This window comes from Protopterus annectens, chromosome 7.part1 (assembly GCF_019279795.1).
Source record: "Protopterus annectens isolate FY-2018-M chromosome 7.part1, PAN1.0, whole genome shotgun sequence".
NCBI lineage: Eukaryota > Metazoa > Chordata > Ceratodontiformes > Protopteridae > Protopterus > Protopterus annectens.
This window is the reverse complement of record NC_056740.1, coordinates 166,138,460-166,162,893: the sequence shown is the minus strand read 5'-3', so window position 1 is coordinate 166,162,893 and position 24,434 is coordinate 166,138,460. Positions and strand designations below refer to the sequence as shown.

Below are 24,434 nucleotides of genomic sequence, written 5' to 3'. Positions count from 1 at the left end.
GTCCCAACTTTTGGAAGCATGGAAATTTTATTAACATCACTACACATAAATAATACTAAACAACTATGCATAACAGTACTATATATTCCCCCAAGCCAAAACGTTCTTGTTCTAGAAGATTCTCTATCTTGGACAACCCATAACGTATCTCAAGAAACTGTCATTTTGGAGACTCTAATATGGACTGGCAAATCTTAATTTCTAACTCTCCTAACAATAGTATTAACCTGCATGGATACACACAGCTTTTCACAAGCCCCACCCAAGTACTAAACAACCAACCAAAATCCACCTTGCAACTGGGAGTGTGCCAGTATGATTTGTGTTGTAAAATGCTTGCGACTAGGATTATATTAGTGTGGTTTGTTTTCATTTATATAACTGTATGATTGCCCAACCCTTTAGCAGATATGAAACAACATGAACATTGTGTTTGGTTTCTGATATATATACATATATATATATATATATATACACACACACACATATATAATATATATATATATATATATATATATGTATAGTAATGCATGCCTAACTCTCATATTGTTTTGCATAAAAAGCAATCTTTTTAAGAAGGAGGATGCAGATCATTGTGTGTGTATATACACCTTTAAGAACCTGTCCAAGGGGTTGCACAAGTGTATAAATACTGAGCACGTGCAAGCCTCACTGCCATTTTGTAGTTAGCTGTCGAGATGTAAGCATGTATGCATGTAAGGTCTGTCTGTTAACCAGTTTGTTCATATTTAATGATGCTGCTATCGATCCTGATATGTTTCTATGCATTCAAGCATCTAAATGAAATCCCAAGCCTTCTTGTTATATGTGTTAGAGATGAACGATCGACATTAGGAAATGTGTTAACAATAATAATACATGGACTGTGTATATAATGAGAAGGGTAAAGCCTACAAGATCAGATACGAGGTGCAATACAGAGGTATTTGAGGTCAGGGGATTGCTGGAGCTTCAAGGTGAAAAATACACAGTTAAATAATACAGGAAGTAAGAAAAGCATTAAAAAGGTTTATGAACAGATGCTGTCCTCTGGGTACTGAAATATTAAGTCACCATTTTAATATTATTTCAGAAGATGTTAACGATAATTTTGTACAAATGTACAATGAGCATTCATTATTAGGATTTTGGGATAAAAATCCATAAGGGAATTAATTAAATGTATCAGGAAAATAGATGACAGAAGATATTTAAAAAAACTGGAGACCAATTACACTATTGAAAACAGATTAAAAGTTACCGGAAAACATTGTACAGTTAAGATGTGTGACAAAGTACTTCCTTTGGTTGAATAGTCTAAGGTGTATGAGATGGTAAAGGAGAAAATATAAACAGAATGTTTTTATTTAGGGAAATAGATGGCTTGATTGGATCATGCAACATTAGAGAAACAGCTGATGAAGGGTTATATCAGAATTCATTAGAGACTGTAAAATGTTGAAGATTTGGGTCAAGATTTCTCACATTTCTATACAACACGTACAGCACAAGCTAGCTAAGACCATATTAGTAAATGAGCAAGCTGGAAAGAAAATACAAATGCTTAATGGAGTTATGCAAGGCTGTCCATTAAGTCCCTTATTGTATGACATGGCCATGACTACTGTTGTGGGGTATGTTAACGGATAAGTTAGCTAAATTAATTTCATGAGAGGAAATGGGACTGATAGTCCCTTAACCATTAATTACACAGACAATTTAGTTGTTTTTATAATTAAAAAGGAAAGGACTAGTTGCATTTCTATTAAATAAGGTGAAAGATTTATATGGGAACCAGGTTTGGAAATCAGTGTATATGGAAAAACGTGGAATAGGAGAAATATAGGTTTCAGATAGTTATATTAAAGTATTAGGAATTCACTTTAGTATAAAAGGAGACATTGGGGAAAGAATAACAGACACATACAGTTAAAGGGTATTTTAAATTTCATGGCGGGGGGGCATTTAAATTCTTCTTTAGAAAAAAAAAAACGTATTCGATCAAAAGTACCTTACTAGGCATGTTAAGTTATTATGGAAAGGTTTATACCTATCCTGAAAGATATCAAAAGAAATTATTGGAGAAGGATTCGGTGCACAAAGAGAGAAAAGACAGCACTTGATATGATTCATCCTGTTGTATTTTAGCAAAGCTGCACCCTATTTACCTAGTTCACACCTGGAAGTTTAAAGCATAGAATAGCTCTTTATGACGAGAATTATTAATGTCGACTAAGAAAATACAGGAATCAAAGTGATGATATATTTATCAGTCTAAAATTTGGGAATGTAAAGTGATAGGAAAAGCACATTAAGGAAAGAAAAACGTGGTGTATGGCAGATACTGATGAATACTATAATCTACAATTGTGAGAAGCATTACTCGTGGAGTTACAAAAAGCTGTTAAGAAAAGATATACATGGGTAAATTTTAGTTTAATGTTGGGGAGATTTCTTGTGGAGACTTTCTCAGTGGAAGTTACCAGTTAAAACAAATACAAGATAAAGTGGTACACAAGGAAAATTGTTCTTTCCTGAACTGTGAAGGGGAACAGAATATGGGTCAATCTAGAGGGGTTATGTTCTGTCCTCTTGAGATGAAATAAGTTTCAGGCCCAGATCTTCTTTGCTAGTTATGGGTATAACTTCTCTAAAAAGTACTGAGCACACTTTTCATCACCAGTGCCTTTTTTTAAGCAAGGCCAGATTACTGGGCATTCCAAGCTAAACTCCACAGATGACAAGGTGAAGATGGGACTCAGTAATGCCCACAGCCTAAATAAAAAACGAAGCTACCTAGAAGATAACCTTGCCTTTGAGGGAATCAAGGCGTCTTACCATCACAGACACATCAAAGAACCATCAAGCATTTCACAAATACCTGGCTGAACCTCTATCCACTTGGTTTGACCTAGCAAGTAAGAAGGTAGAATATCCATTTTCTTAAGCCAATCTCTCAAGGTTACATAAAGGAGACATGGCAATGAAGTACTCCACACTTAATGATACAATAAACAATACAAATTAATTTTGCAATGTGCTATCATACCCTCCATGTCAACTCAAGAGAACAGCAGCTTCCTTGATAAACTTACATTGTCCCCATAACAGAAACACTTTTCTTATGTAGTGTCCTAAATGTTACCCCCACACCTTTCACTCTGATCATTTAACATTCCTCATATACAGCAAAGCACACTTAACATGTACCATGTTTAAGGATTTTTCACATGGCAACTATGGTGCCCAGAATTTAACCCTACTTTATTCAACTGGGACCATATGTTATGCCTCCTCGCAACCTTTTGACATATAATTCACAGTCTTCTATAGTTCTCTAAATGGTGTATTGCATAAATAAAGTAGAAAATTGTTGGTGATACAAAATCAACAAATTATTAAACAAGAAAAAAAGAAGGTACAAAGTACCCAGACTTTACTCAACCTAATGTAACAAGATTAAGATCAACCCCATATGAAATGAACCCAATAAAACATTCAAATGCAAAGCTTCATTTGAGGTAAAACTTGCCATTAGAACAAGTAACATTAATAAGACATTCTACAACTACATCCAAAAAATGAAATGGAAAGAACAAGAATGTGATTCACATGAAAAAAGTATAACCAAACAGAGCCAACATAACTCACTAGCATATGGATTTGAAGAAAATGTCAAGCCACAAAGAGAAACCCCAACCACTTTTTCTTCCTCCAGTGTGATTCTATCCAAAATGGTCATCTCTGCCCTTGGTAAGGTCAGAAATACCAGCTCTATGGGAACAGACATTAACAAGCCAGACCTGTCAAGTTAAAATAGCCCTTTATTTCCCTTGTATTTTTAATATTGTACATGAGTGTGACCACATTCCTGGATGAAGACTTAACTGTCAATGCAGCTTACTTTGATCTAACCAAAACAACAGGAACAATGCCCCATGACAGACCTATACACAAATTGAAAGGCAAATGAACCCATAACAGGTAAGACAAGGGACTCCTCTCCTCAACATCCCTAGTCACCACTGGGATCCCTCAACATTCTTTCCTGGGTCCACTTTTTTTGCATCTACTTTTCAGATGTAAAACTGACTCTACTGTAAGGCTCTACAAATATTTTGTTCAGTACTTTTTGCTTCCCTGCATCATCCCATGGCTTTCTAGTCAGTGTCCCACATCCATTACTGGGTCAACCAACTTCTCCTGTGCTCTCCTGCAGCTGGGGCCAGTGCAGATCCGAAGGACGTCCTTGGGGTCTAGCACTAGCAGTCTCCATTCATCCAGGGGATATCTTACTTTAGATGGCCTACTCCTCATTAATCCTCGCCTTCAATGCGACATCTACGGTTGTGTCTGAAGGGCAGTTGTGCAATGGGGATATGTGGCATATCGTCTTGCCTCCACCTCAGATCAGCCATGTTCTGTACTCTTCCCCACTTTGGTCCACATGCCCTTGATAGCGTCATTCTCAGCAAAGCACCAGGGAATGTCACAGATAATGATCTTGGAACCATTCTCCCTCAGGATGGGACGAGCCATCCTACCCTGACCCTCCATCAGTCACTCAAGTCTTTAATTGAACCCGAGTCATCTACAGCACAGGAGCAGCTACATCTGGCTCCACAACTATGCAGATGACTGCAAACTTGGAAGCATTGTGCTTAATCCTGATGACACCACCTCCCTTCAAACAGCGCTCAGTATTACATGAATAGTACAGAACAAATAACCTTGTCTGAAAATACACACACAAAAATAAATAAATAAATACAAAGATAAATAAATAAATGCATCATTCTGGCATTTCGCAAAGCTCTTTCATAAAGTTTTACATAGTACTGACCAGCAACTAATAAAAGTTGAAAAAAAAAAACATTAAAAACTGGACCCCTTGTAAACAGTGAGCTTTCATGTGATACCCATATAGTCACTAACATCTGTAAAGCATATGGAGTTGCCCATGTTGACAGCTGTACCAGTTATATGTCCCCTTTTATAGAGGTATTAGTAGACCAAATACAGAAGACTGTACTCTGTTCTGTTACCCACTCAAACAGCATTTGTGCAACTTTATTTATTTTACTTATCCTTTGTTGACCAGGTTAGTCCCAGTAGGCTAGTGTCCTCTTTTTCGGGGATACTCAAGGTGGTACTTATCGCACTAGGGGAGATTTGGCCAAGTCATGGGGGAACTTCCCCTAACCTTTTGATAGGTGCCAAAAGATCTGTTGCATCCACCTGAGCTTCCACCAACTCATGCAGTTGGGATGTCATTTTAATATTCTGTGTGAAGTATGGCGCAACCAGGAATGTAATAACCTCTAATGCTGCACTGTAGTGTCAGTAAATTGAAAATTAATCCAGTCACCTGCAATTGAAAAAGAACTGACAGCCTTCTGATCTTCATCACCAAAGACAAGTGTGCTGCCTGTTTGACAACTGACAGCTAAATGGAAAAGGTACTAAGATTTCTCCAAACAGAAATGAAGGTCTTCAAAGCTTTTCCTACAACCAAATTAAACATCAACTGTCTCTCTTATCACCTTCTTAATCAGGACCTATACCTGACATACAAAGCATTAAAGGAAACATTACTATCTGAAACCCTTAGCCTAGAATACTCCCTTAGTGACCTGAACACAAAAGGACTCTCAGCTCATCAATCTATACCTTCACAAAAAAAAAAAATGAATGACTGCATGAGTACCCATTAAGTTCCAACACGGAGTACTTGGCATGCACTTATTCACTAGGCCTAGTGACTTACTGGTAAAACCTAGATCAGGAACCCAGCCACTACACTTAACAATGTCTACTGTTTCATATGAAGTCTATAATGTGATAATGTTTCAGGCAGAAAGTATTATTGTGTAAAAACTTACCAAAACCTTAGATGTCCTTCTGTTCTATATGCTGCTGTATTCATGACATCAGGGAGTTTGCCTCTGGTGAACTCTCGCACGTCCGGCCATTATACAAAAGTTAAATGCTACCGCTAGGGTGCATGTGACATCCCACTCCTCTCTCGGACATTGGTCGTAAACGGATGTCAGGTATAAAGCGGACATGCACTTCAGAACTGAATGCCGCCAGAATCAGTGACTACTCCAGGAAAATGGAATCAGGCAAGCGTGAGGGGGAAGGCTGGGTGGAAACTATGCAGCAGCATATGGAAGAGAAGGACATCTAAGGTTATGGTAAGTTCTTACACAACAATACTATGTCCATCTGTTCATACGCTACTGTATTCATGACATCAGGGAGAGTGCAAAAGCTCTTGTCCTAATGAAGGGGAGGCAGATCAGATGCAGTTTACACAATCCCATGGATGGTTCTGGCAAATCCTGCCCTGGTTTTAGAGACCATATCCAGTTTGTAGTGTCTGGTAAAAGTGTGAACTGAGGACCAAGCAGCTGCCACAAGGATAGCAGCTGAGGAGGACACTCCCCTGTTTGAGTGTGCCGTAACTGGGGCTTGGAGCAATTTACCATGTTTGGTGTAACAAAAGGAAATTTTTTTTGATATCCAAGATGATATAGTTTTCTTGGAAACAGGTTGACCCAGGGCTCTAGGGTGATAGGAGATGAACAGCCTGTCAGATTTCTGGAAGGATGTGGTTTTGGCCAAATAAAACCTGAGCTGTCTGTGTACATCTAGGGAGTGCAGTATCTTCTCTACTCAGTTCACCAGAGAGGGGAAAAAAGTTGGCAGGTTGATAGTCTGATTTAGGGACAGGTCATTTACCACTTTGGGCTTGAACATGGAGTTAGTACGCAAACATACCCTGTCCTCGTGGAAGACAGTGAAGGGGGGATAGGCCATAAGGGCCTGGAGTTTGGAGACCCTTCTGACAGAGGTTATGGCCACCAAAAGTATAGTCTTCCAAGTGCAGTATTGGAGGGAGCAGTCTTTGGATGGTTCAAATGGTGGTAGTGTCAATTTTTCTAGGACAAAAGTAAGGTCCCAAGAAGGCAGAATGGGCTTCCTTGGTGGCCTGAGGTGTAGTGCCCCTCTCAGAAAGAGTTTGACCTCTAATGTAGATGCTAAAGGTGGTACCAGGGGTATGCAAGCTGAGATGGCAGATAGGTGGATTTTAATGGAGGAATATGATAGTCCGGATTTCATAAGGTCACACAGGTAGGACAAGACCACTGGGGGCTCTGCCATCAGTGGTTGTAGGTTGTTTTTCTGACACCATAAGAAAAATCTCTTCCACTTTGAGAGATAAGATTTTCTAGTAGTTGGTTTTCTGGCCTCCTGCAGAACCTGGATCACATCCTCTGTATATAGGTGTATGAAGGGAATCAACACCTCATCATCCACAATGTGAAGTTCAGAGTGGGCAGTTGAAGGTGTAAGAGTGTTCCCTTGTCCTGTGTGAGCAGGTCCATTCTCTTGGGTAACTTGTGGTGATTGCCCTTGGCTAGGTGAAACAGTAGGGGGAACCAATGCTGCCTTGGCCAGTAGGGAGTCACCAGCAGGATTTGAGGCTGTTCCTTCTGAATTTTCAGAAGGACTCTTTGAATGAGAGGAAAGGGAGAATGCATATGCGTACATCCCCTTCCAAGAGATCGATACAGCGTCCACCTTCCAAGCCTCTGGGTGAGGTGCCCAGGAGGAGAAGGTCAGGAGCTGTCTGTTCATGGGGGAAGCAAAGAAGTCCACATTCGGAATACCCCATTGATGGACTTGGTCCAGAAACACTTCCCTGTTCAGCATCCATTCGTGAGACAGGGTCATGGTCCAGCTTAAGGAATCTGCCATCACATTGTCTGCGGTGGGGATATATACTGCTTGGAGAAGGATTTGTTTCTATAGTGCTACTTCCCAAGTTTGCAGTGGTAGTCTGCACAGGAGGTAGGACCTTGTCCTTCACCTGTTGATGTACCATAGCACAGTGGTGTTGTCTGTGTACCACCTCAGGGTGCCTGGGAGAAGATGGCCATTAAAAATATCCAAAGCCAGTATCAAGGCTCTCATTTCCTTGATACTGACGTGATCCTTTTGCTGAGTGGTGGTCCATGCATTCCTCACTCTCCAATGTCTTAGGGTTGCCCCCCAGGCGGTGTCTGAAGCATCTGTGAACGGGTCTTGGTTTGGGGGTGTGGGCTGTAGGGGCAGGCCTAGATCTGATTGAATCTGGGAGATCCACCACTTCAGTTCCTTGGACAAGCAAGGAAGTATGGGGATCATGAACTCTACAGGATGCAGGTGTTGTTTCCAGATATTTCTCAAACAACACTGAAACATCCTCATGTAAAGCCTTGCTAGAGAGACTATGGGGATAGTGGAGGCCATGAATCCTAAGATCCTGAGGAATTCTCTGGCTGAGATGGTTTTGAGGGTAAGGATTCCCTATATGAAAGATGTGAGGGCCACGATATTTTCTGATGACAGGCAAGAAATCATTTCCTTTGTCAGACTCCAACATCCTAGAAATACCTGATCCTTACAGGATGTTAAAAAAGATTTTTTTGTGATTTATGGTAAATCTCAGGCCTGTAAGGAGGGAGAAGATGAACTGCAGGTGTTGCAGGGCCATGGAACTTGAAGTAGCCTGGATGAGGATGTCGTCTAGACAGAGAAAAAGCTGTATTCCCTTCGTCTTGTAAAAGGCCATGACTGGGGCCAGACATTTTAAATACTCTTTATGTCCAAGACACTAGGAATGCCTGAGGCAAAATAAGTGGGAGAAGGGTAGGGAGAGAGAGCATCCTGAAGGAGAGGACTCGGAGGAAGGTGCTGAGGTGGGATAGGTCCAGGATGAATCTCCATGGATCTTCCTTGCCGAGGACCAGGAAAATTCTTGAGTAAAATCCCTTCCTTCTTGCAGAGGATGAGCCTTCTTAAATGGTTCCTTGAGCCAGAAGTTCCAGTAGGATTGGGGGGAAAGTGGGATTTGGTATCTGGGCAGGGGAGGGATGCTTTGGGAGAGGGTGTGGTCTCCCAGGTCATAAAGTGCCCCTGTTTTATGATAGAAAGGACCCAGGAGTCCTGGGTAACCTGGTTTCAAGTGGGAAGGGAGAGGCGCATGGAAAGAGGGGTGTCTGGATAGAGGGTCTGGTAGTCACAGACTACCAGGCATTCCCTGAAAGGACTGTTTAGAGGGTAGAGTACAGGAGAGAGACCTAGAAAAGTGCTGTTTCCTCTGGTCCTTTCTAGGTTTAGTTTGCATTCTCTTAGTTGAGGATCTAACAAAAGAAGTTTTAGTTGGGTAGTTTCTCTGAAAGCATGGAACTGGGGAGACAAAGATATGTCTCAATTCCTGCAGTTCCTTGCCTTTGGTCTGGAGGGTCTTAAAGAGTTCAGCAGCAGCTGACCCAAACAGGATTTTGTTATCCAGGGGGCGCATCTAGCAGCTTGCCTTTTATGTCATCAGGGAGAGGTTGCAATCTTAAACAGAAGTACCTCCTGATGACAGATCCAGAGGTGGCAGTCCTTGCAGATGCTTCTACAGTGTCGTAGCTGCACTTGATGGAGTGTTTGGTCACTTGTGTGCAGGAGTTCAGGAAAGAGGAAATCTTGACTTTAGCAGGAGAGTCAGGGAGCTCTCCCAGTTGCTTGACCATGTTTTCCAAGACAGCCAAGGAATACTTGGCCATGTGCTTCTGGTAGTTGATTGCTTTTACTGCTAGAATGACAGAAGTATACACTTTCTTTCCCAGACGTTCCATCATTCTGCTCTCTATCACAGGGCAGTAGAGGTGAGGATGGTAGTAACTTTGAGATCTTGTCTTGGTCACAAAAATAACTGCAGGGTCTGCAGAAGGGGCTTTATACAAGAAGGTTACCTCCTTGGGCACCTTATAGAATCTGTCTGGATGCTTGGGTGCTGAGGTCAGGATTTTTGGAAGCAACCAAGAAGGCATCCAGAAAGGCAGGGTATACTGGGGGCACAGCAGAAGGGCTGTGAGACTCTAGCTGTAGGAGTTCATAGTATTTCTTTTGGGTCTCAGTGACCTGACTGCTGTCCTATTTGAAAGAATTTTGCATTTTGGTGATGGTCTCGTCAAAAGTGAGGTCCTCACCAGAAGAGACAGTCCCACTGGACTCCTCCTCTGGTGAAGAATATCACAGAGGAGAAGCGATCTGAGAAGTATAGGTTAGGGATTCATCGTCCAATGAATCTTCTTCTGTGGAAGAGATGTCCAGAGCAGGCCCCTTAGGGGTAGAGGGCATTGGTGTCTGTGCAGGGGTCAGGCCCTGACACAAGGGCAGAAAGGCATTGAGAAGGACTTGGGTGAAGGCCTACCAATCTGGACTCTGTTCGACAGGTGAAGCAGGCAGAGGCTGAGAAACATCTTTAGTTTTCTGTTTCCTCTTCTTATGGGTGCCTGGAGGAGAGGATTCAGAAATGCAGTGGAGGTTTGGAGGGCCGGACACCGGCCAACACTCCACTACATCAGAGACTATGTCCTCACGTCCTATGATTTGGGAGATGCCACGCAGACACTCGGACATAGTGAGCCTTGGTTCCCCCTCAGCGACCAAATCAGACGACTGTGATTCCCTCTGGGAAGTGACCTCGGGCAAAGGAGAAATTTCCTCTGGGTCTTCCGCTGATGGATTCTCTGTGGACTCCAACTCTTCACTGCCATCAAGAGCAATGGTTGGAGTGCAGGGTGCAGCAGTCTGTTCGGGCCTACTCTTTTTGGCTTTCATGACTGGGGGCTCATCCGAGGGTTCTGACGTCGGGTCCATCCTGGAAGCTAGACGTTTGAGTCTCTGATTTTCAAGGTATAGTTTTAAGGCTGCGAGATGGCTTCTTTTTTTTTTTTTTTTTTTTTTTTAAATATTTTTATTCATTTCCAAAAACAAGAAAACATGAATGCAGGTTATTTATGACAATGAAGTATTTACAAATTATTTAAAAAGATAGGCTAAAACCTCTAAACAGATATCAAACATTAAAACCAAAATAAAGCATTTACAAGGGTGTCTATTGTTGACATATAATTGACTTTCTATACAATTGTTTCCTGATTATAATCTGCTGCAGTCATTATTCTCCAGTATTTCAGTTACTTTTTGCCATGCTACGTATAATGATGTAGTTCTTTCAGTTCTTCCTTTAATAGTGTTCATTTCCAATTGCGATACTGCTGACACCATATTCATTAATTGCTTAAAAGTTGGAGAAGCTTTGGATTTCCAGTTTGATGTAATGTTCTTCCTTGCAATAGCTAGAGAGTCCATAAGATTACATATTTTGTTCTTGGCACACAGTCGGGTACAGGTGCATTAAACAAAATAATAGATTTGGAAATCTGGAATTTATCATTGAATACCATTTGCAGAAAATAATTTATTTTATCCCAATATGGTTTAATCAAATGGCATTCAGAGAATATATGTTGCCAGTCTGCTTTTATTGATAAATCACATCTCCAGCAGCCAATATTTTTCTTAAACATAAGTTCCATTTTATGAGGGGTTACATAAGATCTGTGTATGAATTGCCATGTAAAAAGTCTCCAATGTAATGAAAGTGATGTCTGCTTTGGAGAGAGAAGAATTAGATTTTATCTCTGTCATTTGGCACATGTCCATTAACTGATCTATAATAATTCCATATTTTGTCATTATTATGCATTTTTATTTTTTTGTTTGTTTTATAAATAGATGATAAGTATCCCTTTCCAGTAATGGGTTAATTTGTTAGTAATATTATATGTTCTATAAGGTTAGGAACATTTTGTCTTATTGATGGTTGCATTGTTTCTTGTTTGCTTAATATATACTGTCTTAATTCTTGTACATGTAACAACAAACTATCTTCCATATTTAATTTCTGTTTAATCTGGTCTATTGTCAGACGTTTTCCAGAGTTTAGCTATTGATGCCAATATATTAATCCCTTTTCTTTAAGCATGTTGGCTACTTCCATATTAAATGTTATTATATTACCTTGTGTGTACGCTACTGGATATAAAAGAAATGACCATGCTTTAATATCAGGATTGCTATTAATAAGATTTTGGAAATTTTTTAATGTATAAGTAATGTATTTGGAACTTATATTTTTATTCTTATGTATCATCATATATTCCTTCATCAGCCATAGAAAATTGTTTGGTATGAAATCTGTATACTTATTTGCTACTACAAATTCTGATTTTAACCAGATTCTCTCATGAACTAGCTTCCATTTTGATGTATATTTTGTATTTAGCCATAATGATATTGTTTTAATAATGGATGAATGCAAATATATTTCTATGTCTGGTAAACCTATGCCACCTATATCCCAATCATCTAGATGATGCTTCATAGCTATCCTTGTTTTTTTTTGGATACCATAGGAATCTTACCATTAAATCATTTAATTGTTTTAGGTGCGATTTAACTGGTGGCAAAGAACAAGCTTGTATGACATAAAGAATTTTTGGAAATATGATCATTTTAATTATATAAAGCCTTTCTTCCATTGAAAAGAAGAATTTATTCCATCTTTGTATTAGATTTTTAATATTATTTAAGGTCTCTTTATAATTTGTTTCAATTGTAGTATCTAGGTTGTTAGTTATTATAATTCCCAAGTATTTAATTATATTATCGGTAGAGATATATTTATGGTATTTTTTATTTAGATCTTTTTATTAGTATTTATAAGCAATACATTTGTTTTGTTCTCATTAAATTTAAGACTTGAAAAGTTTTGAAAGTTTTGAATTGAGTCCCATAATGCTTTTAAACTGCTATTATTATTTTTTAAGGTAATTAAAATATCATCAGCAAAAAGTTGAATTTTAAGCTCTAGGCTGTTGTCTAGTTGTATTCCTTCAATATTTTTACCCATACGTATATTATTTGCTAAGGGTTCAATGACTAGCAAACAATAACGGAGAAAGAGGGCAGCCTTGTTTTGTGCCCTTAGTTATTTTAATAGATTTAGACAGACAAGATCCCAGTTTTATATAAGCCAATGATTTTTCATATAATGATTTTATTAACAAAGTGAAGTTGTTTGAGAAGCCATATTCTTCTAACACTAACCACAGATAATCCCAGTTCACTGAATCAAATGCGCTATTTATGTCTAAGCTAATAACATTAATTTTGTTTTTTGTGACATTTATATAATCAATTAAGGAAAGAATTATTTTAATGTTGTCATAAGTGTTCCTATCTTTTATAAAACCTGTTTGATCCTCCTCTTACTAAAAGTGGCAGTAATTGTTTTATTCGAGCAGCATGTATTGCCATAAAAATTTTATAATCTATAATAAGAAGTGAAATGGGTCTGTATGATGAACATTCACTGGGATCTTTATTTTGTTTCAGAATTGGTGATATTAATGTGTACTTCCAAGAAGGAGGAATGTCTTTACCATTTTTAACTGATGTAAAGACATTCAATAACAACAGCAAAGCCTCATTTGATAGTAATTTAAACATTTCTGGGGTGATATCTATACCTGGAGCTTTGTTTAATTTTAGCTTATTTACTTCAGCTTTAAGTTCTGTCACTGTTATTTGTTTATCTATTAGTTGTACCTGCTCCTCTAATAACCTAACTTTAACATTGTTTTTGAGAAAAGCTTTCAATGCTGAATGTGTTTCTGTTTTCTCATTTTGATTATTAAGTTTATGAAAAATAGCCTAAAAGCTTCTAGTATTCCTTCTAAATCAGATACTTTCTTTTTGGTTTCTATATTATGTATTTCCTTGATTTGATTTGTTCTAATAATCTTTTTAGTCCTATTTGCTATTCTTCGTTGGTTTTTAGGGTTCATTGAATAGTAACATAGTTTAATTTTTTCTAAGTTGATCATTGTTTTGTGGTGTAGCGTCTCTGAGTATTTTTTATTAGTATCTTCTAGTTCTTTTATTAAGTTGGTGTTTCCATTTTGAATATCAAGCTTTAAATTATCTACTTTTGACTGTAATTCCATTAATTCCTTATTCCACTGTTTTTGTTTATTTTTATACCATCCCACCGCTCTTTCATATAGGTATGCTTTCAATGCATCCCATATATATATTTCAGATACACCTTTTGTAAGATTGATATCTAGGAATGTTTGTGTCTCTTTAATATAAAATTCCTTAAAATCTTTGAGATTTGTTATGTAAGATGGTATTCTTGTTACTAATATCCTTCTCTTGAAACATAAGTCTATCTCAAACGTTATGGTGTTATGGTCCGAAAATGGACATGAAATTGTCTTGACTTTATTTAATTTAGAGGTTAAATCCTTTGTTATGTACACTCTATCTATTCTAGAGTATGTATTATATCTATGGGAAAAATGTGTAAAGAATAGTGAATCTGGGATAGCATACTCATTTATGTCAACTATATTAAAAGTTTCAACAAACTCAGATAACAACTTTGTTAAAGGTGATCTCTTACGTGCAGTTTTAGTATTTGTGTCAGTTTCTTTTATAATGCAATTGAAATCTCCAGCTAGGATTAAATTGCCTTTGGTATATTGTACAATGTCTTCTAAGTGTTGTTTGGCTTGTTCTTTCTTCTTCCAACAGTATTACAATAAATTATAGACACCCAATAAAAGTAAATTACAAGATCATAACTGAGAACAATATAAGATAAACAACCACCAAACCCCTCCATGAGAAATAACATCTCATCCTTGAATGATCTAATCATTCAAGCGATCTCTCTAAGTCTGCATTTCAGCATCCTCCCCCGGCCCCGCCATATGGTAGTTTTATAATGAAAAGTATCTTATATATCTTTTAAGTATACATGTATCTGTCTTTACAGATTACTTAAATACAGTCTTTATCTATTTTTTAATATTTTATAAAACACTAAGGCAACACAACTATACATAGATTTAATACTTAACTATTTGGTTTTGTTTAAATTGTAAAGGAAAATCTTTTATTTTAATATATCTTTTGTGTAGCAATAACGGTTATGCATCTTAAAATTAATCTGTTTGCTGTCTATCTCCCTTATAGTGTGAGTGGTATTCATAGGTATCAAATTTATTGTAATGGTCTACCTATATATATATATATATATATATATATATATATACATATATATACACATATATACATATACATACATACAAGTACACACACACATATATATATATATATATATATATATATATATATATACACACATACATACATACACACATATATGCATACATACATACATAAAAAAAAGAAAAATGTTAAGCATTATATGCATCAGTTAACCATGCCACAAGTTGATTAAATCAGAAAGTATCCGTAACAATGAATATAACATTACAGTTGTATTGTCATTTATCAGTAATCTTATAGTTTTCTTTTAATTCAAAAAGTCATATTTTAGTGGTATGAATGCTACTAATTTGTTTTTGGCATTGGTATTATATAGTTTAAGATTATATTTCTTAGCAATTCCTATATATTTATTAGTGCCACTGGCATATTTAATCGCTAGTGTACCACATATGTCATATGTCAAATAGCAACTCATACTCCTTATGATATTACAGGATTTATCTGCAGCGTTATAACTGTAAGGTTGGAAAATATGAGAAGCAAAGTAGGCTTTAAATATGCTATAACACAATTGTTTGGTACTTATTACTGTCAACTCTTCTACATACACAGGAAAATATAACCTTATATGACCATCAACCATTTTCCTTCATTTTTCTCTTCATCCTTCTATTCTCCATTTTTAATACATATTTGTTTCTATTGTGGCTTCTTTGAATTTAGTGAGGGTACTCCATATCATATTATAGATAATATACAACGTTCAAACAGAGAACATGCCCAATATAGAGACATATTCTCAACTCAAGTGGTCCACACCATATATTTATAACACTGCAGTCAGAAATATACTAATGAATATGCAATAACTAGCAGCTTTGCAGCATGTGTGTGTCTCTAACAAGTACATACCTATAGGATATTAAAAAGAATAGATAGCACGCTCTTGTTTCATAATTAACAAATGCACACAGCCTGGTATTTACTTTCATAGACAGAAATTAGACCTGTTATTTATATGCATATCAGGTATCAACAGCAGTATGTTAGTAAATGCCTATGCTATTCAAATCATATTTTAATGCTGATTGATATGAGATGTAGCTGACAATGGCTTTAGCGTTTGTGATGTTATATAATATATATTCAGTATTATAAGTAAAAGTATTAGCGGACCGGAGTTCCGCTGTGGCGACCCCTCACCGGGAAAAGCCGAAAGACACACACACACATTATAAGTAAAAGTATGTTGCATGTCTATTTGCAATCTAAGGTTCAAGGCTGATCAATTTAGACATACAAGACAATCTCTTTAGCCTTGGTTATATAATGGGAGTTACTGTGTCTCTACACAACCATTCATTTTCAGTGAGGATGTTCAATATTAATATAACTTGCCTTTAATAAAAGCATACTTATAATTCAGCAGTTCTTTCCTATATATAGATATATGTGACTTGTAAAAAATAAGTCCTAACACCTGTGCAAGCTATGTTATCTAAGAAGGCTGTAAGTTCCTACTAAAAGAGAGTCCTTGCAGATGAGATCATTTGTACTGACATGAAAAAGAACAGATATGTACTTCCTTACATTAAGGTGTTCAAAGGCTCAAGGCACACCCTCAAGTTTTTTCCTGGCAAGAATAAACACTATTCAACTTTCATCATCTTCGCTGCAAATGTAACCATTAGTTCCTGTAATAACTGAAATCTTCAATTATAAGAATATCTTTTCTGACCAGATCTGAAAAATCTTCAACTTCTAATTCAGTAATATCTGCTCAGTTAACTGTTACAAATGAATGACCTTCATCACTATTAGTCTCATTAATCCTACTGTTTTCATTGCTTATTACATTTGTAAACATACAATTCTCAACCAGCTAGCTTTGTACATCCAGAGATTGAACCATGCTGTCAATGTCTGTCTTTCTCCTCTTTTTCTTACAGTAATGCTCTTCAATCCTTACATGTTCAGTTTTGATTTCTCCCTTTTCACCTGCACCTTGCCTCTTTTTCTACCTTCTCTTTTGGAAAATGTATGCCTTTTTCTGTAGACTGAAGGTTTTCTGACTGAAAAAGTGTTACCACGCCCTGTAATCCATGTATTAAATAACAAAGCAGTGTCCTTTTTAGTATGATTTGTCTCTCTGCTTTACAGATATTAATCAGTTTCTTTTTCTTCCTTGTTTGTTGTGTTCTTCTTTTCTTTCTTTTTTTATTTTCTTCTGTTTGCTCTGAATCTTCAGATTGATGAATACTTGTATTCTCGGTGGTATTATCTTATTCAATAGGGGTTGAGTGATCTTTACAAGCTCTTTGCTTAACATTATGCATCTTAACAGTCCAGTCATTAATATGTGTAAAGTGCAGTTGTATATCTACCATAAATGTAGATGTTCCAGTGTATTCACTTTTACAGTCATTACAATTGGGTTATCCTGCTGGCAGGCTACCCGCAGTTGGCCCGAGTTCCAAAGTCTAGGTCCGGCGTCGGTTGCTGTCGCTTCCTCCCTAATGTCAGTGCGCCAGGGGTATAAAAGACACAGCCGACGCCATTTTCTTCAGTTTTTCTTGCCCCAGATGTCAGGTGCCCCTAAAATGGTAGGCTAAATTATGCCAATAAGCATGCATGCACAAAATACTACTTCTCCTTCATCTACAAGCAAATACACCACATAGGTTGTATAGAATAGAGAAGTACAGATAAGTCCCAGCAAAGGAAAAGGGGGTTGGTGGAAGGGTAACCTGGACTGCAACAGTGACTACACTCGAACATCTACATTTATGGTAGGTACACAACTGTACTATGTTCATCGTGTTTCACTGTTGCAGTCATTACAATTGAGTTGAATCCCAAAGCTAAGGTTGGGAGGCTGGCTAAATAGGATTAGGAGAGGCTATCAGACCCTGCAGAACTGCAGTGGCAAAGCCTGCCCTGGATTCAGAGTAGTGAGGTAAGTGATAGTGCTTTGTAAAAGTATGCATTGAACTCCAAGTTGCAGCCTCTAAGATGTCTTTAGTTGGTACTCCTCTGAGGAAGGCTGCTGAAGTGGCTGCTGCTGCTCTGGTTCAATGTGGCCTAATGCCCTTAGGCACTGACTTGCCATGCTGTGAATAGCAGAAATGAATGCAGTGGCCTATCCACTTTGAAATAGTCTGCTTTGAGATAGGCTTTCCATGTGATCCTGCAGCATATGCCACTAGAAGTTGTTCAGTCTTTCTGAAAGCTTTGGTTCTGTCCAAGTAGAAGCGTAGCTGCCTGTGAATGTCCACAGAATGCAGAATTCTCTCACCCTTATTCCGTGGGTTTGGATAAAAGGTAGGCAAATGAATTGGTTGGTTAAGGGCCACACTGGACACTACCTTAGGCATAAATGTAGGGTTTGTCCTCAGAGAAACCCTGTCAGGATGAAAAATGATAAAAACTTCCACAACCATGAGTGCTTGTAACTCTGAGGCTCATCTAGCGGAGGTTATTGCTAGGAGCAGAGCTGTTTTCCAGGATAAGAATTTTATATCAGCTGCAGAGGCTGGCTCAAATAGAGGCAGTGTGAGTTTTTCCAAGACATAGTTGAGGTCCCATGCAGGTATTGGTGCTCTCCTTGGAGGTCTTATGTTTTTGGCCCCTCTGAGGTACTGCCTTAGTAATGGATGAGAAAACATAGGTGGTTCTGTATTGTAATGAGCTGAAATGGCAGAGGCATGAATTTTAATTGATGAAAAGGAAAGGCCTTTATCAAGCATCTCAGTTAAGTATTGCAAAATCTGAGGAATATTTGGAACAATCGTGTCAAAACTTTGTGCCTGGTTCCAAGCACAGAATCGTTTCCATTTTTCTGCATAAGATTTTCTGGTGCTAGGCCTCCTGGCCTCCAAAATAACATCCATCACTGCTTTAGAGAGAGGTGTGTCTTGAATGGCTACATTATCCACCATGCTGCCAGATTTAAGGTCCTAAGTTGGCTGTGCAGTATCTGACTGTCTTGTTGGGTCAATAAGTGAGGAATTTGAGGTAATGTCCAAGCTGGGCATTGAGACAAGCTCTTTAGGATTGGGTACCAGTGCTGGCGGGGCCAGTCTGGGGCAATCAGTATAATTTTTGGTTTCTCTTGTCTGATCTTGTGGAGTACCTTGGGGAGGAGAGGCAGAGGAGGAAAGGCATATACTGTTAGGTTTTTCCAGCTGAAAGATAGGGCATCCACTTTCCATGCTTGCTTGTGATAAATCCTTGTGCAGAATCTCTGTAGTTGGTAGTTGTGAGGGGAGGTAAATAGGTCTATGTCCGTGCATCCCCGGTTCCTTGTTATCATGCTGAAGACTTGTGGATCCAATTTCCACTCGTGGGGATCTATTAGGTTTCTGCTTAGTTCGTCTGCCAGAGTATTTGTCCTTCCTGGCAGGAATTGTGCTTGTAGATGTACTTGGTAAGTCAATGCTGTGTCCCACAAGTTCATGGCTAGCCTGCAGAGGGGGTAGGAATGTGTGCCTCCCTGCTTGTTTATGTACCACGACTGTAGTATTGTCCATCCTTATCAGTAGTTGTCCTGGATGAAGTAGATCCTTGAAGGCTGTCAGGGCATTCTGAACAGCTAGCATCTCTTTTTGATTGATATGTAGATGCATTTGACTTGCAGACCATGTGCCCTGAATACATCTTCCTGCCATATGGGCCCCCCAGGCATAATCTGATGCATCTGTTGTCAATGTCTGCCTGGCTGTGGGTAAGGTGAATGGCTGTCCCGTGTTGTGGTGAAAGGCTTTTGCCCACCATCGAAACTCCTGTTGCAGGCAGGGAATGAGGGTAATTATTGTTTCCAGGCTGTGGCAATGTTGAGTCCAAACACTTTTTACATACCACTGAAGTTTCCTCATATGCAGTCTTGCATATGGAATTAGCAGAATGCAGGATGCCATGAAGCCCAAAGCCTGCAGAATTTTTCTTGCAGATAACTGGGTCTTTGTTGTCAACATTTTGAAATAAGTAGTCAGTTGTCTGTGTTTGTCTGGTGTGAGATAAGCCATCTGGGCAGTTGTATTTAAGCTTGCACCCAGGAATATTATCTCTTGAGTGGGTACGAGTTTTGATTTATTTTCATTTACTGTGTACCCTAGACCTGTTAGTAATCTTTTTACAAACGCCAGATGCTGTAGCAGGAATGTCCTTGTTCTCTGCTTGAATAAGGCAGTCGTCCAAGTAAGGATATATTTGTATTCCTCTGTCTGTAAAATGCAATTACTGGTTTCAGGCATTTTGTGAAGACCCTGGGCACAGTAGATAAGCCAAAGGGTAGTGCAGAGAATTGTTAGTGCATTGAGCCAGCTATAAATCTGAGGTAGCTTCTGCATGATTGTCTGATTGGAACATACAGGTATGCCTCTTTTAGGTCTAAAGTCACAAGCCAAGCCTTTTTGCCCAGCATGGGCAGAAGCTGCTGCAGAGTTAACATTTTGAATTTTGCAATATCCAGGAAAGTGTTTAGGATAGACAGGTCCAGTATTGGTCTCCAGGCTTTGTTCATTCTGGGCACCAAGAATAGCATTGAATAGAATCCTAGTCCCTGCTCTTGCTGTGGTACTAGCTGAATGGCTCTCATGTCCATGAGGGATGAAACTTGTTTTTGTGCCTCTGCCCACTGATTGCGTGGCAGGTCTGGCATACCGTTTGGCCTTGGCAGGGTGTGAAAGTGGAACCTGTAGCCTTATGATACGATATTTAAGACCCATTTGTCCTGGGTGATTATGTGCCAATTTTGTGAAAAAAGTGCTAGTTTTCCCCCCAAAGGGGCTGCCAGAAGATAAGTGCTTGGTGCTGGCAGGGGAAAGTCACTGAGACTTGTTTCCTGTATGGCTGTGATTTTTCCTCTCCGCTTTTGGAGGTAGTAGCACCCCATTGTTTAGGCCTGTATGAGCCTTGGGGCTGTGATCTGCCTCTGGGGCATCTGTATCTGGCTCTTTGTGGCCTGTATGACACTGGAAAGGACCAATTCTTTGTAGGCCAGTTTCTGCTAAATCTGGGAGGCTGCACCTGCAAGAAATCCTTGACTGTTTGCATAGATTTAGCTTTGTCCTCCATTTTCTTCAACACCTCTTCTCCTTTAACACCAAACAAGGTATCATGCTGTACTGGAGCATCTAATAGTTTTGCTTTAACATGATCAGGCAGATTCTGTTCTTTTAACCAAACATGCCTCCTAATGACAGAACCTGTAACAGCGGCACTGCAGGAAGCCTCTAGAGAATCAAAATCACATTGCAAAGTATGCTTTCCTACTGGTTCAGCTGCATGCAATAAATCCTGCATTTCTTTGTTTTCTGCACATTCTGAATTTGTCAACATTTTCTGTTTAAGTAGTGACATAAGATATTGCTGATATTTAAGCATATGAAACTGGCAATTTAAAGCTCTTACAGCCAAGGTAGCAGAAGTATAAATCTTTTTCCCCCATCTGTCCAGGGCCCTTGAATCCCTATCAGAGGGGATAGGGTTTTTTGCAGTGGAAGCCTTGACCCCTTTGGGACCCTGAGAGATAGTTTCTAGGTCAGCAGCAGGGTTTTTATAAAGAAATTTATGTGAATCAGGAACCCTGTAGTATCTGTCTGGCTTAACAGCAGATGGTGGTAAAGAGTCAGGAGACAGACTGGACTCTCAAAATACATCATCCACAATGTCTAAAACAGGAGGGATAGCAAGGGGCCTGTGTTAAGGTAATAAAAGGAAGTCCCTGAGCCTTTTCTTAGATTCTGAGTAATCTTGGCTCTCCCAGTGGAAATGCTCCCTCATAGCATGCAGGGTCTTCCCAAAAGAATAATCCTCAGGAGGAGAGGCTGAAGGGATAGATTCTTCGGCATCAGAATCCTCATAGGGAGGAAGATAATATTCCTGTTCAGAAGAGGAATCAGAGGAAATGGAAACCTGATCTGAAGATTCATATTCTATCTCTTGCCTAGGCCTCTTATCAGGAGGTGGATGGGAACCCCTGATCAAACTAATTAGGTCTTCGCTCATTTTAAGCATCTGTTTTTTAGGCATGGTGGCCTGTCCAGGAGAATGATGTACTTGTTTCTTTGTCTTTAGAGCTGCTTTAGTTGTTGCCTTTGAAGCTGAAGAAGGTTTCACATATAACTGTGAAGGCCCGAAAACACCCTCAGAAGCCGATGCCTGCTCAGCGGCTCCGGACCCATCTGCGGGAATAGTTTCCGAGTGTCCAATACCTTGAGTTTCCAGTGGCCTAGTCAGCTCCACGTGGGAGTCGAAAGCGGCCTGTGGCTCTGAGGTAGCGGGCATCAGGGGCTGCGAAAGCGCCTCAGTGAGAACCGGCGACAGGCCTAGCGGAAGCCTTGTCATCAGTTTTGGACCTCGGATGCCTGTCCTTTTCTTTTTCTTTGCGCTTTTTATAAACTTCAGTAGTCAGCTGTTCCGACGGCATTATATAATTGAATCTTCTGCCAAAGTAATGAAATGCAAAATCGTACCGACGCTTAATAGTGGGTTGGTTAAATCTAGCACAAAACCGACAACTAGCAACGTTGTGATCAGGGCCTAGGCAAGGAATACAGTAAGAATGAAAATCCTTATGAGGTATTTGCTTCCCACAAGTAATACAATTATTAACTTTTTCTGACATCGGACTGGAGCAAGAAAAAAGTTTCCCCAACGGGGTACTTAGCTTTAATGAAGACTTCGGATCTGAAATTCGAATTTGAAAATCTCAGGAGTCGGCCGACCGGCACTTGCGAACTGCTTTTGCTTTGGGCACCGCGCGGCAAGAAAGACTGAAGAAAATGGCGTCGGCTGCATCTTTTATACCCCTGGCGCACTGACGTCAGGGAGGAGGTGACAGCAACCGACACCGGACCTAGACTTTGGAACTCGGGCCGACTTCAGGTAGCCTGCCAGCAGGATAACCCAATTGTAATGACTGCAACAGTGAAACATGATGAACATCAACAGTTGTCCCAGCTATGCCAACTTCAAAAGTGCAACTGCCATACGTAAGACTACATTTACTAATAACTATGGTAAGCAAATCATCTAACTTTTGATATAAGGCACACAGATCACCAGTGTCATCAAGTGTTACCTTTAAATATGCATAGCATGTAGTACACTGTAGAAGATACTTGTGCTTTGGCAAATCATTACTGGCATACTCATTTAATAAATTCATATTCAGCTGCAAATTAATAAAGAATTATAAAAGAAAAGAATAATCAAAATCAGTTGACACAGAATTCAAAGAGAATTTAAATAAAAAAAAAACTACAAACAATGCACAACTAAATATTAAATTAAGTACAGTAAAGTTGTTGTTCTGACCGTACAAGTGAAAGTCACTCAGAAGCTGGAATTCCTTTACCTCTCATGTGACTGCACCTCTTTTTAACAGTAAAGATCACTATATCACAAACCAAGACAGAATTGTTTAGATAAGGTCTGGATTGTCCTCTCTACAATCTGTATGAATTTATAGCTGACTATGCCCCTTGGGATGGCAAAAGTTTGTCTGCCTAAAGCCTATCCCATTCTAACAACAAACAGTGAAAATTAAAGGTAAAACAACAAAATATAAAGATGTCCATGCTTGTTGTTGCTATGCAGTAGCTGTCTTTAAATTGCAGAACTACTATAACAAGCTTAACATTAATATTCACTTAGATTTTTTTTTTTACCAGATTTGTTATAGGTTCACTTTTTGCATATCTCTGGCTCCTGGCACCATGTACTGTCCAGTACTTTCCTAGTTGTTCTACCATATAGGAGGAATGGAAAGAGATAAGAAAAAATCAGCAACCATGTTTTGGAAGGTGTTTACTTTCCTACATAATTTAATTTTCCTGGGATAAGGCATGCAGTGCACAGAAGTGGAACAAATACTTACACTAGGATATCTAGCAATACAGACCAAGTGTCTGGTATGCATTCTCGCTAATCACTCAGTTTCTACTAGGGGGCTGACTAAACTGACTGGTACTTTTATCTCCAAACACCACCCAAGAGAAGAAAGAAAGATTTATTCAGCTTGATCATCATTTTCTGACTAGCTCTGTAGGGCCAGGAATGTTATGCAACAGCAACCTGCCAGAACATGAACAACTACTCTTCCATTACAGTATCAGACCACTTGCACTTTGTAATTTTTACAACTACCCTTCATTACAGTATCAGACCACTTGTATGTTGTAATTCTTATCAGTTCTATAATATTTTACTGTGTCTGGTGTATGCAGTCCATGGGCGTCGGATATAAAAATGGCAGAAACGCTGAAGCAAGATTTACCAAATCTTGAAAACATACAACAAATGCATACATAAATAACTAAAGCTAGGTTATTTAGTCTAGTTAAGTACCTCTACAGTAACCATGAAAACGTTCATATTTCGAAATTCAAATATCAAAGATTAGAAAAAGTGGCACTGTAAAACTTGATACGTGTTTACTGCTGATTTTAAGTTAAAGTTAA

At 38.9% G+C, this 24,434-nt stretch overlaps 1 protein-coding gene across 10 annotated transcripts in view; it reads right to left on the bottom strand.

Moving 5' to 3' along the window:
• NR2C2 (nuclear receptor subfamily 2 group C member 2) overlaps positions 1-24,434 on the bottom strand; it is a 1,701,781-nt gene that overhangs the window by 485,615 nt on the left and 1,191,732 nt on the right. The gene's annotated exons all lie outside the window — the stretch shown is intronic.